At 40.8% G+C, this 18,813-nt stretch overlaps 1 protein-coding gene across 4 annotated transcripts in view; it reads right to left on the bottom strand.

The window, feature by feature from the left end:
* FHIT (fragile histidine triad diadenosine triphosphatase) overlaps positions 1–18,813 on the bottom strand; it is a 1,470,686-nt gene that overhangs the window by 1,428,264 nt on the left and 23,609 nt on the right. For 3 of the 4 annotated variants that reach the window (XM_081072404.1, XM_081072407.1, XM_081072405.1), the window contains exon 2: positions 12,363–12,410. The exons of the other annotated variant lie outside the window; for it this stretch is intronic. The gene's annotated coding sequence lies outside the window, so the exon portion shown is untranslated. The remainder of the gene's footprint in view (positions 1–12,362; positions 12,411–18,813) is intronic. 4 annotated transcript variants of the gene reach the window in all.

Genomic DNA, 18,813 nt, shown 5'->3' with positions numbered 1-18,813 from the left:
AGTCCCCTGCTTTTTCACTTCTCACTTTGAATCTCCTGTCCTTGTAATACCAATAGAGATTCCCTCATTTCTAAATCAGTAGGATGAGTACCTGCAGCCACAGAAAGGAAAGGTGAGTATATGATGCTTATAATATTTTTCAGACAGAAAACACTCTCCCAGTGCCTCTACACAGGAAACGGTAAACTACTCTGACATCTCAGCTGTTGCCCCTCCAAGCAGATTCACACACCTCTCGGCTAACACCCCCTCCGGGCAGGCATCTAATCATGTTTACAGTTATTCATTATGACGGGCTATACACAGATAGTGCCTTTGGTGTCAAACCAAATGGCCCTGGAGTCCCCTAGTCCAAGACAGCCGGAAGAAACAGACACACATTAAATAGGACATGGGTAAGAAAATCACATTCAGTTCCATGAGATGGAGATAGACTGAAGTGGACCTGCTAGAGTCCTCCAGGGCTCCCGTGTGGGAAGGCCCACGGCCAGCAGAGCAGGAGCAACACGCTGAGGAGCCTCAGGGTCAGAAGCCTTGCCCGAACAGCTTCTGTGGGGGTTTGCTAGCAAATAGGTCAGCAAGAAAAAAGATGGGTGCTTTTGCAGGGGAATCATCGGGAACCAGAAGGACCAGCAAGCATTCTAAGTGTCAGGGCACTTCCCTGACTCAGCTCCTGCGCGTCCATTGTGATTCCATTCACCTCTCTGAGGAAGACTCTCCGGGAACACCAAGTGGAGAAGTGCCCAAGGCCATCTGCAATCATATAAACAGAGACTCACACGGGGAAGGGGCGACAATAACCTGAAGAGATGGCTTCAGTCCTCAAAACACTCTGTTTAAACAAGGGGAACTTGCAGTTCTTCAAACAGCATTTAGACACAGTCACAGCATGGGGAGTGAATCTAAGAACTCTAGAAAGGGTGGGCACATTTTCCCACTGACACAGCTGTACTGAAAAATCAACCCGTGGCTCTAAGGGAAATGCGAAAACACACAACGGATTTCTAGCACGGCGTCCAATCTTCATTTTTGTGATCCCTCAATTTTCAGTTCAAGTTCAAGTATAAACAGACTTTTTTTTTCCCCTGAAGTAGGAAAAAGATTAAGTAGGCAGGCTGCTTTCTGAGTTATGCGTAGCATATGTTCCTAAGCTTTGCTTTTGTAGCGCTTATGGATTCATTCTGGAGTAGGGTTAAGCCGGAGCAAAGCAATTTGGCACGCTTGCATTAGCTTTATCAGAAGAAGCAAGTGCAGTCTGCAGGGGCCACCCTGACCCGAGCTGCGAGAAAGCTTCCTGGAACCCTGAGGGGGACGCGGATTATTTTCCTTACAGGGATGCTCACCCTGAGCCATGTTCCTTCCAAAACAGTAAATGAGCTTCATGCAAATTATCCTTAGGAAAGTAGTGGCCCAGGGGACCAGAGTGGTCACTATCACGCAAACTTAATTTCTGACCAGCTGCAACAGTCACCGGCAATATGGGCAGTGCTACGGGTCAGCATTCCAATCCACCCCAGCCCGAGGACCACGACCAGGAGAAGTACACCCACTTGTACACCCACTTCTATATGCTGTACCCACATGACGGAATACAGCGCAGCCCTTAATGATGACGTGGTAGAAGCATTTTTATGTTAAGTGGAAAAGCAGTACGTACCAATTTTTTTAAAAACAAACATATCTACATAGAGAACTGACTGGAAAAAAATACCCTGAAATGCCATAGGAGGTCATCTCCAGGCAGTAGGATTATGAGCAACTTCTGTTTTCTTCTCTTTTGTGGATTCATTTCCCAAATACCCTAAAATGCAAATGCTTACTTTTGTAATCCAAGTAATTACAAAGTGATTTAAAGAGACAGCCTGGTATTTAGGGAAAGGTTTTTCCTGTGCTAAACAAAGAAGGATTGCCACTAAAATAATATAATTGACCCGCACCTTTGAGGAAGCACTACCACATATCTCACATTCAATTTATTAGTACCGTCACTAACTACTTAAGTGCCTGCTGTATGCAGTGCCCTACAGTACTCAGCTAAATAACTAAGGTAGTGACTAAGTGATTTACATCATTGGGACCCTACCAGTGTTACTAAACTTGGAGACCCTGAGAAAGCATTTAACAAGGGTGTTAATCCATCCACCTGCCCTGTCGCCCACCTTCTCAGAGAAGCTCTCCCAATCCTGCCGGGCAGCATTAAGTAGCATTAAAAAGGTAACAGCCAGGTGGACCCTGTGGCCAGGCCACAGCTGATTCCAGCGGGACTGGGGACCCGACCTACATCAAGCAATCCAGAGACTTTCCCTCAGAGAAGAGGACTCGGAGTGCGGTAATTCTCGAGAGTCTCCACGCACCCCTTGCAGGGGCAGCTGAGGTGGATGCAGCCGGGCAGGGCAGAGCAGAAAGCAGGGAGAAGCATGGTGAGAGGTTGTGCCGCTCCCAAGACAGTTGCTGCGCTTTAGGATGGAGACACAGACAGACACCGCGGAGTGGACATGTTTATCCACTTATGGGTCCTGCTCCTGTTAGCTCTTGGGGGCCAAGCACTTCCGGGTCCGATGCCTCAGGACTTTCTGGGTCCAGCCTGCCTTCACAGCAGTACAGGAACACTTCATTTTATTATGCTTCACAGATGCTGCATCATTATTTTTTTTCACAAAGGGGAGGCAATACCCTCCACCAGCAAAAAGATTACAACTCGCTTTATTGTGTACTTTATTGCTGTGGTCTGGAATCAAACCCACAGTATCTCAGAGGTGTATGCCTGTAAGCTGCTCTGTGGCCTTACAGTAAGTGTCCCATCTTTTGCTGATGTTTGTTTCTTAAAAACAAATGATTCCTAAGTGTAGTTACAAGGGTCAGCACGATGAACACTCATTCCCCATTCCACATGACTCATTCCCCACTCCCCTTATCCTTCCTTCAGATCTCAGCTAAAATATCATTAACTCAAAGAAGCCCTCCTGTTGTGTGGACCCTGAGGAGATTTGCTCTGTTTTGCCTCCTGTTGTTTCCTGAATAGGACTTAACATAACTTTTACTTACATATGTATTTATTGCCTGTTTAATAGTTTTGATCTGGCTCTCTCCCTTGAGTGTAAAACCATCAGCAGGGCCCACGTTGCCTGCACCTCGTACAGCATGACCCTAGCGTATTACAGGTGGTCAATGGTGTTGAATGCATCAGTTAGTCAAGCACATGAGTACATACCCATTCATTCGATACACAAATAATCACTGAGCACTTACAATTTGCAAGAACTGGTCCTTCTTCCATAAGGAATTGATGATTCAAAGAAGGACATTAGGTATATATGCAAAGACAAGAAACATCCACCCAGCAGGCATGGCTGAGGGCCCATCCAACAGCCATCCCCTCTTCTGCCTTATTGGGAAAACCCCAGTTTTACTGTGATGTCCTCCCTCCACAAAACCATGTGTCCAGGGATGTGAGATTATTACAGCTCAGGGATAAATTCTGATTAGTTCCAACCAGTGAGTGGGTTATAGCCACTCAGATATCCATCCCGTTAGCCCCTAGGGCAGCCAGGCAGGGACAGGCCCAGGGCAGACAAGGCCCCCCGCCGACACCCCCCATTACACACACACACACACACACACACACACCAGCCACCTCTAGCTATGAGCAGCCTCTTCTATTTACTTAATGTGCTGATCAAATGTTACCATTTTGTATGTGTACCACGATAAGAACAAACTTAGACTGAAGAGTACCAATCTAAGCCAATTAACTTAATCCCACCCCGTGTGCCATTGTCTGATATAGGAAACAGAGTGTGGTTGCAATCAGCCAAAGGGAACTTGCGGAGAAGGCTGCTAGAGGCATTACAGAAACAGTCCCTTACTTATAAAAAGGGACACACGAGAACAGACATCCTCTTATGCCAAATAAGTTCACCATATGTGCAGATGGATCCCCAAAATGAAGCAGCCACCTTAGAACCATGAAGGCAGCCAGTCTGAGGACCATGTCAACACACTGAAGATGACAGAGGAAAAGAGCAAGAAATGGAAACTTTAATGGCATTGTTGACCCACTGTACTAACAAAACCTATAGCTGCCCCCCCTCAGGATGTCTCATTCTTTAATATAATTCACTTTCCTTATTCTGATGGGTTTTATTTTGTGTCCAAATGTAAGGTGGTAAAGAAATTCACAAAATAATTGACAATGCTTAGCAATCTGTCAACAGCGTAGAGTTCAAAATCCTCTCCCTGCTGCACAGTGACAACCATCAAAGGCACCCTGGTAAGTCCCCAGTTGCTTGGCACCAGGGAAAAGTGGATTGAGGTTTGATTCCAGACATTCAAAGCCAGGGTTCTGTAATGCTTTCCCATCAATCATGACATCCCTGGGACTCAGCACGTAGACACAGCGAGGGTGGGAAGCTTTTTGTTTTTAATTCCCTTATAGTTTAAACCATTTTGAATTGACATTTTGATTATTTGCAGCCAAAACCATCTTCACTGATAAATCTATCTTCACATAATTAGCAGCAAATTTATGTGACTGCCTTTGAGCAATAGACTCAGGAGAAAACGGTGCAGAGATTCATAATTCTGTCCACATTCCTCCAAATCTTCAGATGCTGGGTCTTACATGAATTTTTCCCAAAAAGTTAGACAACTGAGATGCCAGGAAAAGTATTAACCAAGTGACCATCTGACACTCTCTCCATCATGAAAGTCATATCGCACCCCAAGAATGATGATGCAAAACCTTGTCTCTGGAGAGTTGGGGGCAGCATAATTTTAAAATACTGATTTTTCCTTTTTGTTATCCCTTCTGTGTCTATTTTCCGTTTCTTACCTCAAGAACGTCAACAGAGTTTGCATTCTCTGTGTTTCAGGGGCATGCCCAGAAGCAGAAAATACTAGAAGGAAATCTCTAACTCCCCCAAATCTGGCCTTCACTAAAGGTTTTTCTTTCAAAAGCCTAAATTCATGGAAGGGCATGTGCTAGATACCAGCAGAAAGGAGAGAGAGAGAAGACAAGTTTGGGTTGTTTTGTCTTCTTTTAAACTGTTCTGTTTCCTTTTATCTTGTTTAGGTGGAACTGGGCTTTCCTGATATTGGGGAGGAGCTGAAGGTTTTCCAGTTCCTTAAACTAGTGTAGGCTGGTACCCTGCTCTCTGGCAGACCTCTAGTGAAGTGACAGGACTTTTGATGGGAATGGTGAGGGGATGCTGGGAAAATGAGTATTGGGATCTTAAAGCCACAAAAGAAGATCTCATCTTCCTTTGCAGACACAGCAGAGCCATCTAATACTGCAAGGGCAAGGAGCCTCTCAGGACGTCCGGCATGGACTAAGGCTCACAGTGCCTTTTCCTGAATGTTCTGTGCTATGGCAGACCTGCAGCACTTCTGACCAATGACACTAAGTGAGCAGAAACCTTAAATGCCACTAACATAGAACTTCCCAATATTTAGGGGGAAAAATGTGTGTATACATATATATATATATATATATATATATATATGTATACACACACACGTATAATATATAATATATAAAATCATGTATGCATGCATAATTAAAATTCATTCATGCAACATTCAAAACAAGTTTTTGAAAAGTAAACCTTTAAATCTGAATTTAAACTCAGTTTATATTTTTAACTGGCTTGACATGACATGAGTTCCCAAAGATACCACACTTACCGGACCAAGTTCCCGCTAATTATTCAATATATTCCTGCAAGTCCTGCTACCTTAGAAAAGGAAAATTAACTGTTACAGAGACAGTTCCATAGCTGGTGAACATTATTGAATATTTTCAAAACATTCAAATAAAAGGCAATAACAGAATGCTTTTATTTTAATTCTCTCTAAATAATGTCACACCCATTCATGAGAAGTGACAGTATTTCGCTTAATGTGCTGGGAATTAATGAAGACTGAATACAAAGAAGTGCCCCATATGCATGGCACTTTACCTAACTAAGATTCCCAAATAATACAAAAGCATTTTCAACTCACAAATGGGATATGACATGAAAATGTTCTTAGAGGAAATCTCTAATAATCCTTACCGACTTCAGAGGGTGCTGGGAAACTGCATTAACACCAAAGGAACACTTTTAGATCTTCAAGTAAAAGGACTATAGAAATGCAAAGTATTATTATTATAGTTCTGAAATAATTTCACACCTAGGGATGAGAAAAGCCCAGGCCAAATTTTACTGCATCTCTCCTGCCAGACAAACAAGAAATGCCAACCACAAGTCTTGTGGGAGAGGGGAGGATGGAAACCAAATAGAACAAAGACATCAAAGTTTCTCTTTTACTTGTATTCCCCTAGATGTCATTTTAGGGGACTTTCAGGGAAAAAATGAGTCCCTTTAAGGTCAGGGTTAAGTACAGGGACAATGTTCTCGTTTTTCATTTATTTATTTTTTGAAGAACATTCGGAACACGTAAGATAGAAAATAACCATAACATACACAGACACTTGCTGTAAGAGGACGTCTGAGGTTTGCACCCACTGCCTGGGCTACTCATGTGCCGTCACATTTTTCCTGGTTAGAACGCATGTAAGACGGGGAGGACAATGGGCCTTCAGGCCACACTGTCAGAGACAGCACCTCTTGGCCCAGGGTCTCAGTGCTTTTATACCAGATCAAGTAATGACCAGCTGAGCTGGGGAAAAAATTAAGAAATAACTTTGTCCACTTTTATGGGACGCAGTTCCTCCCAAAGCACTTGCCAAACTTAAAAATGGCCAGATAAATCATTACCTGAGTCACCTACCAGTGCGAGCTCACCCAGAACGTCAAAAAGAAGCTGTTCTAAAGGATACCAAGATTTCTACTCGGCTACTGAGAGCTGCTGATGGAGGTGGTGATGATGGTGGTAACCATGACAATTATGGTCATGGTAGGATATAGAATATAAGTTTACAAACCCTGCTGATCAATGGTATCTCCCGTGGAGCTTTTGAAAATACAGATTCTTTTTTTCTTCTTTTTTTTTTTAGGATAATTTCTTTATTTAATTTTTGGTTCATTCATTTTGTATTTTTTATTTTATTTTATTATTTTTTATTATTATTAGTTTCAGGTGCACAAGACAAGGTAATACTTAGACGGTCATCATTTATATCCCTCACACTGTGAACCCCCCCTCCCCCATCCCCCTTCCACTATCCCTCCGACATCGCACTGAGTCATCACATTATATATATAAAATTATAGTTGGCATTCATTATTGTTCAGCTTCAGGTGTACAGTACATTGATCAAGCATCTACATCTTCCCTGAGGTGGTCTCCCAAATGGGACCTCTTGGTCCCCATCTCATAGCTACTGATTTTGAAAGTCTGAAGCTAGCACTTAAGTTCTGTTTTGGTTTGGTTTTTCTCTTTTTTTTCTTTCTTTTTTTTTTTATTTAATGTAGCCATTAAGATAACTGAAGTGACAGTGTTTGTAAATGTCATCACTAGGAATGCAGGCTTTGTAGACAGATTGGCTGGAGTCTAACCCTAATACTAACACTTATTAGCTGTATGGCTGGGCAAAATATTTAGCCTTAAGCCTCAATTTCCATATCTACAAAATGGAAATGCTATTACTACCTACCTCAAAAGGTAGATGCTTAAGAAAGTAAGTGAACTTATAAAAGCATATTAGTTAATTCCAAGGAAGACAAAAAGTCATATGCTAAAATATGTATATATGTATATGTATGTATATATATATATATATATATATATATATATATATATTACCAACCAGGTGTAAATATTACATATTGATTTAAACAAAAATTGTGAAATGATTATGTTAGACTCTGAGGACCAAAAGTGGTAGGAGTGGGGAGTTTCAAAGAGCTATTGCTAAAATTGATATATCAGGGGGGAAAAAACAGTATAATCACATTATTTAGAAATAAACAGAAGTGTAAGAGTTGAAAGTTGTTAATTCTGGGGGAGGGCTCAGAAGAGAGTGAGAAAGGTAGAAGGAAGGGAAAGGTATCGAGTTTTTCATTTTTTGCTTTTTAGTGCTGGTTTATTAAATAACGTAGATACATTGCTTTAATAAAAACAAAAATGAATTTTTAAAAACAATTCATAATGTGTATAATATTAGATGTCTTTATATACTAGGATTAATGTAAAGCTTTTCCATTTATCAAAACTTGCTTTTTAAAGAACTGATTGATTTAATCCCTCCAACTGTACCACCAAAATGTCCAGTTCTTGAAAGTGTACAATAAACACTATGTCCCTGGCACACTGTAAGTCCTAAAAAGATATTTGTTGAATTGAACTGAATTGAATTGAATTGAGGATGGAAGAAAGAAATACAAAGAAAGAAGCTCCTTTGTGTAATTAAGGTCACAGCAGGAGAAAGACAGCACTTTCACCTGGGGTAATTGAGGTGGATTTCACGAAGGGTGAGGGTAAGATTAAGGGAAACCAAGAAGGGACAGTCCAGTACCCTGAAGTTAGCAAAAAGAAAACCATTACCACCTCAGACTTAAAGGAGAAAGGGAAGTAACAGTTACCAGATGGTAGAAAGAGCTGGAGCTGCAGAAGAGAAGCTCCCAACAGGAACTGTGGGCTCCCTTCGAGGAATACAGCCAGACAACCACTAGTGCTGCAAGAAAGGAAGGGAATAATATTCTAACCTCGAATTCTCCGGTTTTCGCCCAGTGCCTTGCATTGGCTAATCCAAAGGAAAGCTGGAGAGCAAGGGGGTGCAGGAAATGATGACCACAAACTTAGCCCTGGAGCACAGGGTCTTTCAGAGAGACAGGCAGGAGGCACAAATAAAAAACATGCAGGACCAGAACAATATGAAGAGTTTTGTTTTTATTTTTGTTTTTTAATTTACCTCCTTTTCCTACTCAGCCTCATAAAACAAGCCCTTGGTTTTTCAATCGGTTTAATAAATATATTTGGCATAATGATAATAACAATTTATAATAATACATTGATGTTATGCAGCACTTTACAACTTGCTAAGCACTTTTAGATACATGATCTTTATGCCATTCTCAAAACAGCCCTATGCAGGAAATAGGGCAAGGGTTGTCCTGATTTCACAGGTGAGGATCCCAAAACCTTAAGAAAAGTCAGATATGTCACTCAGAGTCATAAAGTTGACAAGTAGTGGAGCCCAAAGTGGAAGGGCTGTTTCCAAACACTTCAGCTAAGGTTCTCCCCATCATAGAGTGCTGCTGTGCTATTTATTCACAACAATAGTACAAAATTGATGTCCCTGAGAAACAAAGCATTAACCAGCTTTGTTCTAAGCACTGCACAGAACATAGAAGTAGGCAGCAGACAAGACACAAGGGGAAATAGAGTGAACTTGCCCATTCCATTCTCAGGAAACCACAAGCAATACCAGAGACCGAAGTCATTGAGTTTTCAATCACATTTTACACACCATTGAAAAGAAAAGTGTTCAGTAGGACGAGAAAAGTGTTCAAAAGAAGAATAAAAATTCAGAGAAAAGTAGAAAAATATTTGAAGAGTTAAGTTTTGAGATGCTGGGGTAAGAAGAAGGAAACCACAGTCCCTTTACAATCCCCATGCCACAAAGAGACCAGAGCCCCAGAAATTGGAAGGAGTGACCTCTCTGCTTCTCTTCTCATTCCCAACACTACCCCCACATACACATACATCTTTTGAGACATTGGAGAACCAGCCGAAAGCGACTTCTTTTTACCAAACACAGGAGTACTGTAGAGTCCAGCAAAATAGCCTATTTTTGAAATACTAATTGAGAACTCTGTACCTTTTGTAATCTGCTGCAAAATGTTCAGCTACTTACACATGATGGAAGAAAGTAGTGAATGGTATTTTAACAGTAAACCTCCAAACACACCCCATTTATTCCAAATCCAGCTCTGTAATGTTTAAACTACTCCATCAGTTAAGGTTCTATGGATGCAAACAGAAACCAAGTGGCTAATTTAAGGATTACTGGAAACAAATTAGAGGCTCAGTGAGTTCATGGCAGACGAGGAAATAAGGCTTGGAGACGATCAGTGGGAAAGACAGACATGAAGGCCGGAAAATGGAAACTGCTACAGAGGTCTCACTGCAGGTAGGTCAGGCAGAACGCCCAATGCGAGAAAAGAGAATCCCTTAGCTCAAGATTCCAATTCCAAAGAAGGAGCACCCACTTAACCAAGCTTGTGGGTCATGCACCCGTCTCTAGGCTGAATGTAGGCCCCTGAATAGGGCCCCTGGTTACAGCTCCACCAGTCTAATAACCTCAAAAGGAAATAAAGGTGCTATTAGGAAAGGAAAACAGACACAAGACAGGAAAAAAATGGGGGGGGGGGCTTTCTTCACTAATTCCTTAAGAATCTAATTAGCTAGTAGATCACTAATTTCTTAAGACGACGTATATTAGTAATGGCCCACACACAGCCAAAAAAAGTGTTTGCCCCGGTGCCTACAAAACTTCAACCTGACAACTTTTTACTTCTAGAGACCTCACTTCTCATATTACCTGAAAGTTATCTTTTCATTTGATTCCTAAAGACAAAGCAGAATTGGCGCTTCTTTAGCAACAACATGCTTATTTCAGAAACATTATCCTGAACCTTCCAAAAAAAATAGACTTCTCAGAATATGTAATGAATACATTCACAAGGATGTTAAAGCTGCTGCTGATGATGGTGAAGTAATAATACCGACAGGTGCAGCAGCAGCAGCTAACATCTCCTGAGTACTTACCGTGGTCCAGGACCTGTTCTAAATCCTTGACACGTAATAACTTTTAATCTCCACAACCACCTTATTAAGAAAACAATATTATCATCCCCATTTCACAAATGAAGAAACTGAGACATAGAGGGGTTAAATAAGGTGTCCATGGTCCAATCGTTAATAAAAGCCAAACCAGGGCTAACTCCACGTCTAGCAGCAGAATACCAATATAACAAAGGATTTTCATTGAGAATAGAGGAAATGGACTGTACCGGTGTGAAAAAATGCCCAAGAGGAATGAGAGGACCATAATTACACCTAAAGATTGCAAGGTTCTGAAGATTGCTGCATCACCACTAATACCAATAATTTATGAGAATTTCTTTCTAAAGCTTTCAAGTACTGCTTTATTCCAAGATGTGGCTCAATGGTCCACAGATATGTAAGTTATATGGCTGAAAATAAGAATTATCGACTTCTTAAGATAGTTTTTTCCTCCACTAGTGGTCAACCATTACAGAAAAACCCTAAGCAAACCAGCTTTCATGCACAGAGCTTAGTCATGCCAAAGCAAATTCTCAAAACAGTGTTTTCACAGCTCATGTTTTGATTATTCAAAAGGGGTTTTCTCCAATTTCCCTGTAAACTTCTTTCTCACCCTCAAAATAAACATTAAAAATTCAGCCCCAGAAGTAGACTTGTCATAAAGTTAGGAATAACTTAAAATATAAAGTAAATCAAAATGGCTTTTCAACTTTACCTAAAGTGGTCACAGTCATGATTGCTATAATAAAAATGACAGAAAAGAACCTAAAATTGTCAAAAACATAATTGATGATGAAAACAAAGGTATAATTATGGCATATTTCACCCTGACCACCAAAGACTCTTGATGAAACCGCAGCCTTATAATTCCCCAGAATGAATTCTTTAAATTAAAATACTCCATGCAGAACAGAAATTAAACAATGAATCAAAGAACAATGCTGTACAGCGGTAGAGCAGTACAGCGGTACGCGTATAAATATACCTAGCAAAAAGGAAACAATTACATTTTTCCATGTAAAAACCAACTCCATTGTAATGTTTCACACGAGGCCGAGTAGGTACTTTCCCCATTGCTTTGAACTTGGAAGTTCATTTCCTGTAACTCACTTATTGTCCAGTGACTGGGGTGGAATGAAATTAGCTACACCAAACAGGCTGGCTTTCTTCTTTCCACAAAACGACCTCCTCCACACGACTGCCCAACTGACTTTCATGATAAATTTCATCCAACACAATTGAAATGCCACTCTGCATTTTATCTTAAATGCTTTATCTGGCCAGCTGGTTTTATTTAACTATTGACCAGAAGAGGTACAACAGCATTCTTTTTCCATCTAGCATTAATCTTAGTAAACTTAGCTCCATCGGAACATCTTAACTGCTGAGAAGAAAGCAAAAGTCAGCAGGCATACAATTGAATTTGGGTACCCTCAGCACATCATTTTCTTTCCTCCTGCTCTCTGCTAACTATTGCTTAGCGCTTTTGCCTATGAGAGAGGGCAAGCAGATGGTTAAGGAAGTTGTCCTGTCAGCTATATCTTTAATCCAAGTCTTTAAATCTCCGAATAGAAGAAAAATCAATGTTGTAAAGGCAATGTTTGTCAAGGCCATGTAATAAATACACTTACCTTTACACACTATTCTCAATGGATTCCCTTCTTTGCTGAGCTTCAAAGCTACAAAGAGATAAAAATGAAACCACTGAGTTATCTGCGAATAAAACACCAAATGTTTTCTCTCCATGTCTCTAAGCGAAATTTCCATATGCCATGGTATGTGGTACTAGCCAAATCAACCATTGATAAAACTTGTGCCTCATGCCTCCCACACAAGAGGACAGTAAAAAATACAGTCATAAACTGAAAACGGCACACATGTCCACCCAGAATTGAATCACACAAACCTGGCCAAATCTACAGTCAAATCTTTTGGGATGTGAACGCAATAGAATAGTAATGGCTTATAAAGTACCGAGATGAAAATCAAATGAAACATCATGCAACATACTCAATCTGACCGAACATTTATTTTATTTCTTTTAGTGTCATCTTTCTTGCACACTCTATATCCATTTCCCAGCAAAAGTTTTACTTGGGGGAGCTTATTCCATTTATATGAGGGACATGATCCTCCCAATACAGACCTCACCACTTGTCCCATGAGTACAGTAGTTCCCCTTGTCCTTATCCATAGTGGGCACGTTCCAAGACCCTCAACAGATGTCTGACACTGCAGATAGTACTGAACCCTATGTGTACTATGTTTTTCCCTACACATGCATACCATGACACAGTTTAATTTAAATTTTAGGCACAGTAATGGATAACAAAAATAACTAATAATAAAATAGAACAATTATAACAATATACTGTAATAAAAGTTACGTGAATGTGGTTTTTCTCTCTCGGCAAACTAGCATAAATTTCTTCTTTCGTCTTCAGAATTTCACAAATAGAAGATGCATTCTTACTGTAGATCTTAGAAACCTAGTGTATGATTTTTTTTTCTTTCCTTATTAAGTCAAGAACTTTTATCTTTTAATTTAAAGGAAGAACTATCTGGCTTCTCTTTGGCATATCTGAAATGCCAGCATCACTCTCTTGTGCTTTGGGACTGTTATTAAGTAAAATAAGGGCGACTTGAACACAAACACTGCCAAGATGACGACAGCCAATCTGACAACCTACATGGCTACTAAGTGACAAACAGGCAAGGAGCGTGTACAGCATGGAGATGCTGGACAAAGGGATGACTCACATCCCGGGCAGGATGGCACAAGATTTCATCACACTCCTCAAAACGGTGTGCAATTGAAAACTTATGAATTGTTTATTTATGGAACTTTCCATTTAATATTTTCAGGCCACTGTTGACCTCGGGTTAGTGAAACCACAGAAAGTGAAACCGTGGATAAGGGGGAACTACCGTATAGATGTGCAAGCTTACAGGTTCGATCTCCCTTTCTCGAGGTCGCGTGTAGCCTTCTCTCAGTAGAGAGAAACTCACAAAGCAGAGGAAGCCGCACTTGGCATTTCAAATCAAATCTTGACATGTTAAATTAAGCTCCCTGTGACCAAAACATATTGTGTACAGACCACACACATGCCAACATGAGAAGAGATGTGGTAAGTCAGAGGTGCTAAGCAACAATAAGTTAAGGTTTCAAGGGGCTGATTCTATAGCTGTCCACCATGACTCATATGGTGACTCCATAGTCAAAAATAATTGGAATATGCCTCATTCTTGGCTACGTCCTAACATTTTGTAAAGGTATAGTAGTTGGGAATGGCCAACGCCCCATGGTATTCCCTCCCCTTCAATGTCCTAAGTAACTGCTTTAGCCCTTGCTGGGCTTTTTCCCTCCATATCCCCCATCCTACCATGGAGCCCATTATCACTGAGGCATGACCACCAAAGAGTAAGGCCAGACTTCTGGGCTGTGAAGTAAATCTCGGAATATTAATGAGGGAGATAAGGCCCCTCCATGCGACAACATCGCAAGTTTCTCCTTCCCCCTGTGTTATGTGAACTGCAATAGAGTGGGAGAACATAATTAGGGGAAGATTAAATAGTATAATGTTACATTTTGTAAAATCTGAAAAATTTATTGTTTGACAACAGAGACTGTATATCCCTTCCCACTTCAAACACACAGAAATGCTAAACAAAATTTTAAACATATATATTTCAAAATATATACATAATATATATTTAAAACTTTATACACATAGCTCAAAATAAAGGGAGAAGACCAATATCAAAAGCTAGCGAATACAAATTTTCTAGAATGAAAGACATGAAGAAATGGATTTTTTTTAAACCTTGCTATGTGATATACATAAGAAACACATCTAAAACATAAAGAGAGTTTAAAAGGAAAAGACAGAAAACTATACACCAAGCAAACAGGAACTAAAAGAAACCTGGTGGAAATAAGTTAATATTAAGCAAAATAGATGTTAGCAATAATATAACAGAAATTTGCACTGGCTGTCTATTGCTGTATAACAAAATACCCAAGAATTAATGACTTAAAAATACTAATTTATTATTTTTCATGGTTTCTACGGAACAGGAATTCTGACAGGGTACAAAGAACGAGCTTCTCTGTGTGCTACAACACCTGAGGCCTCAGCTAGAAAACCTGCAGGCCGGGGCCCGAATCATCTGAAGGTCATTCCCTCCACTGTCTGCCAGTTGTCACTGAGGGTTCGCTGAGACCGTAGTTGGGGCTCTCTGCCGAAATACCTACTCGTGGCCTCTCCGTGTAGGTCTCATCACAACATGGTGGCTGGGTTTCAAACGCAAGAGTTGGCAGAGAGAGTGCCAAGGCAGAAGCTGTACTCCTTATGACGTAGGCTTGGAAGTCACATTAATACCATTTATACAGCACTCCACTGGTCACTCACAAGCCCCCACCCAGATTTAAGGGAAGAGAACAAAGATCCCATTTCTCAGTGGGAGGAGTGCCAGTTACACGGCAAGAAGAGCACACGGGAATGATACATGTGTTGGTGCAACTACGTTTGGAAAATGCAATCAGCCACAGCATTCTTTACAAGTATACATGGAACATAAGCTAAAATGGACTACATATTAGGCCACAAAGGTAGTCTCAACAATTATTTAAAAAACAGAGAGCACACAAAGCTCTCTGATGACTGCACATTAAAGTTAGATATCGATTATGAAATGAGATTTTAAAACTCTGTTTAAAAATTACAATCTTTATGACAGTTTCCCTTTCTGAGTTGAGATGAAACAAAGCTGTGGAATGAACATCACTGCATGAGGGTCCACATGTGAAGTCAACGATCACTAGTTTGGTTGTAGATACATTGAACTTGACATACCTGAGCGACATCTAAAGGAAAGGTCCAGGTAGAGTTGGACCTGTGCGTCTGTAGTTCCGAGAGGAGCTTTGGAATTGGTGAGTTACTTCTAAATAGGAAGTAACTTCCATTGTGAGGATGGATGTGACGGTCCAGGGAGATATTAATAGTACAAAGGAGGAAGAGAAGCAGGCCTAGGATTGATCCTTGAGGAAGTTCAACATTTAACAGTTGTGTTGAGAAGGATGAATACCATATAAGAGACAGGACAGTTTTCAGAGAAGCAAAACAAAAACCTTAAGTGTCACGAAAAGGTCACGTGATATAAGTACTAAAAATGCCCAAGGCAAAGATCATTGAGGAACTCAACGAGAACTGTTTTGTGGACTAATTGAGGCAGAATACAGTTTGGAGTTGGTTGAGAAATAAGAGGAACTCATTAAAATGAAGACTGACTAAGGACAATCCTAGACATGTCTGGGTATGAAGGCGAGGAAAGAGAAGAGTAACTGGGGGAGGAAAAAGGACACACAGAGGGCTTCTTCCTATAGTTTGTAAACAGAACCCGAGTATGTGTCAAGGTGATGAGAAGATCCAGTTGAGACACAGAGGCTGAAAGCAGAAGAGGGAGAAAGGGTACTAAAAGGTCCCAGAAAGTCGCAAGGGAAAGGTAGATGTTGGGACAGGTCTTATTCAGAGCTTTCGTCTCACCCTAATCATATAAGGCCCTGTGATAAGCACGTATACTATTATCTTAAATTAATTGCTCCTGTGTATATGTTTCACCAGCTTAATTAGTGTCTACACTCTTAAAACCTACGCCCTTTATGGTTCAAACCAACCACACGCTGCCCATGCATTGTGAGCCCCCGATTCTATACCAGCACCAAATGGTGACTCTGAAAATCAAGTCCAATTAGATTCTACAGTGTTTGTGTACATCTCCAGTGACTGAACATTTGTCCTTGTATGTATGTTAGGTACCTGAAGTAAGGGCTATTCAGGACCAGAGAACTCTTGTTCCAGTGCCCAAAGTACATATCTCTGGACAAAAGTCAGGAAGAGCCACTCAAATTAATCCTCTCTTTCCCATGTTTGCATTGGCCTGAAAATCCAAAGGCCTAACTTCTACAGCTCATGAAAACATTTTCACTTGCAGCTGCAATGCATTCATTACACCCCTTTCCACTTCCCTCATGTCTAACTTATCCCCATTTTGTTCTAGAGCAGATACTTTATAACCTACCCATGACCTCCTGCAAGACAGATTAAATTTAAATGACTCCAAATAGGTTTGGGCTTCGGCTGTCCTAAAAGACCTAAACATGGAAGCAGAGCAGTACACGGCAAGAACACACTGATTTTTCCTGGTGGTTTTTCAGAAGGTAGCCACCCAGAAAATGTTTTACCAACCCCAAGCCCCTCACTCCATTATCCAGCCCCCAACTCTCTTACAAACCAGTCTGAATTTAAACAAACATCTTTCTCAAATATAGAAACCTCTTTTGATTGCCATTCATCTCTCCCAACTGAACCCTATCTGTGGGAACCGTCCAATTGCACCTTACCTCAGACAACACTGCCCTGAACGGAGGAACCCCCGACGCCGTGGCATGCTGCAGTCGTCACGTGACTTGATGGCCACATGAACGGGTTGGTTACTGACCTTAAGTCTTGACCAATTATGTACACACATAGGACAGGAGTCTGTTCACACAGGAATGAAGACAAGACACTAGAATGAAGACACTGAATAAATTCAGCTCTCTTTTTGGTTTTTATGCTATGTTCAGTGAGCTGTTACTGCAGACAAATTATTTCAACATTCTTTCAAATGATAGCCAATTTTCAACCAAGAGCAGATGCTTAGACCTTTTTTCTACATATAAGTGAAAACCAGGCAGTTGGAAAACAGCCCTGGTTAAACTACCTGATGATAAATGAATGTTTTAAACACAAGGAATTATTTGAAAATCTACCACCTGAGTTAAACCCTCACAAGAAACAGCAGCAAAGACCCCAAAAACCTGACCTTTCTCAAATATATTCCTACAACTTTTATTTCATTTTATATGTATTTCTTATGGAATATTTTCAGAATTTGTGAAACTCTTAAGATATAGAGTTTGGAGGGGTGATCAAAATAATTCTTCGTTTTGTTCTTCATCTGGAAATCTGATCAATGTTGTCAGAATGTATGTGAAAATCTTTCCACTGGACCGTAATTATGACAAAGACACAGACCACGTTTATACTGTTCCTTATTGAATCCACCGCCTCCGGCATATAACATACACTCAATAAAACTGGCTTAATAAAGGAATATTATAAGTTTGCATTATTATGAAAATTGAAAACTGACAGAATTCTTAAGCTAGGGGTAGTTTTACTTTTTCCTGTTCTTATAGGCTTTCCTAAGATGAAAAGATCTTTCTCTACGGAAGCCTACGATTCTGTGGCCAAAGATACACACACATACACAAACCACACACCCACAACACAGCGCACTAGCACCACACCTGTTCGATGCCGTCATATTGGCTGAGCATTGGTAAAGTAAATTTGCCAAGTAGCATGAGCTCTGAAAATTCATTAGGTGACATCTAAGGAGCAGAATACCAATCGGCCAATAATTAGCATCTTGAAATTCACAGAGTTAGAGACAAATCGAATTCCATGAAATCTCGAGGCGCATGACCCCGGCCGAGCTGGCGACCTCACTCTGAGGTCAGTGGCTTTGTCTGACCAGCCAGACAGCACTGGGAAGTACCACGGCGAGTCTAATCCCAGGGGGAGACACTCTGACAATCTGACATTTGCACAGGACGCCCTAACGTGGCCCCGGAATGTTTTCTCAGAATGAGATGACATTTCAAGTCAAATAGCTCTGCTCCCAGCAGCACAGACCCTCCCCAAATTCTAATATAACCTGAATTTGAGAAAAAGAGGGTCATCTCAGAGAGCACCTGAGGTTGTAGAGACGCAATGTTAAAATAATCAATTTTTAAGGAAGGTCAAGCCAAATAGTTGGTGTTTCACCTCATTTGTTATCATCCCATCATTACCTAGACCTCAGATAGCCTGAGTCTAAAAAACATAAAATCCTGGTCCTGGAGCACCCACGCCTGGCACTTTTCAATGAATGCGAAACCAGTTAGAAAATTGTGCTACCAAGAGGGATGGAGAGTGACGGCCAGGACGCTATGTCATCGCGAGATCCCCACTGCCTCGAACTGCAGTCCACAAG

The sequence above is a fragment of the Rhinolophus hipposideros genome (genome assembly GCF_964194185.1).
Source record: "Rhinolophus hipposideros genome assembly, chromosome: 14".
Classification (NCBI taxonomy): Eukaryota; Metazoa; Chordata; class Mammalia; order Chiroptera; family Rhinolophidae; genus Rhinolophus; species Rhinolophus hipposideros.
The sequence above is the reverse complement of the archived record's forward strand: the minus strand, read 5'-3'. Positions and strand labels throughout refer to the sequence as shown.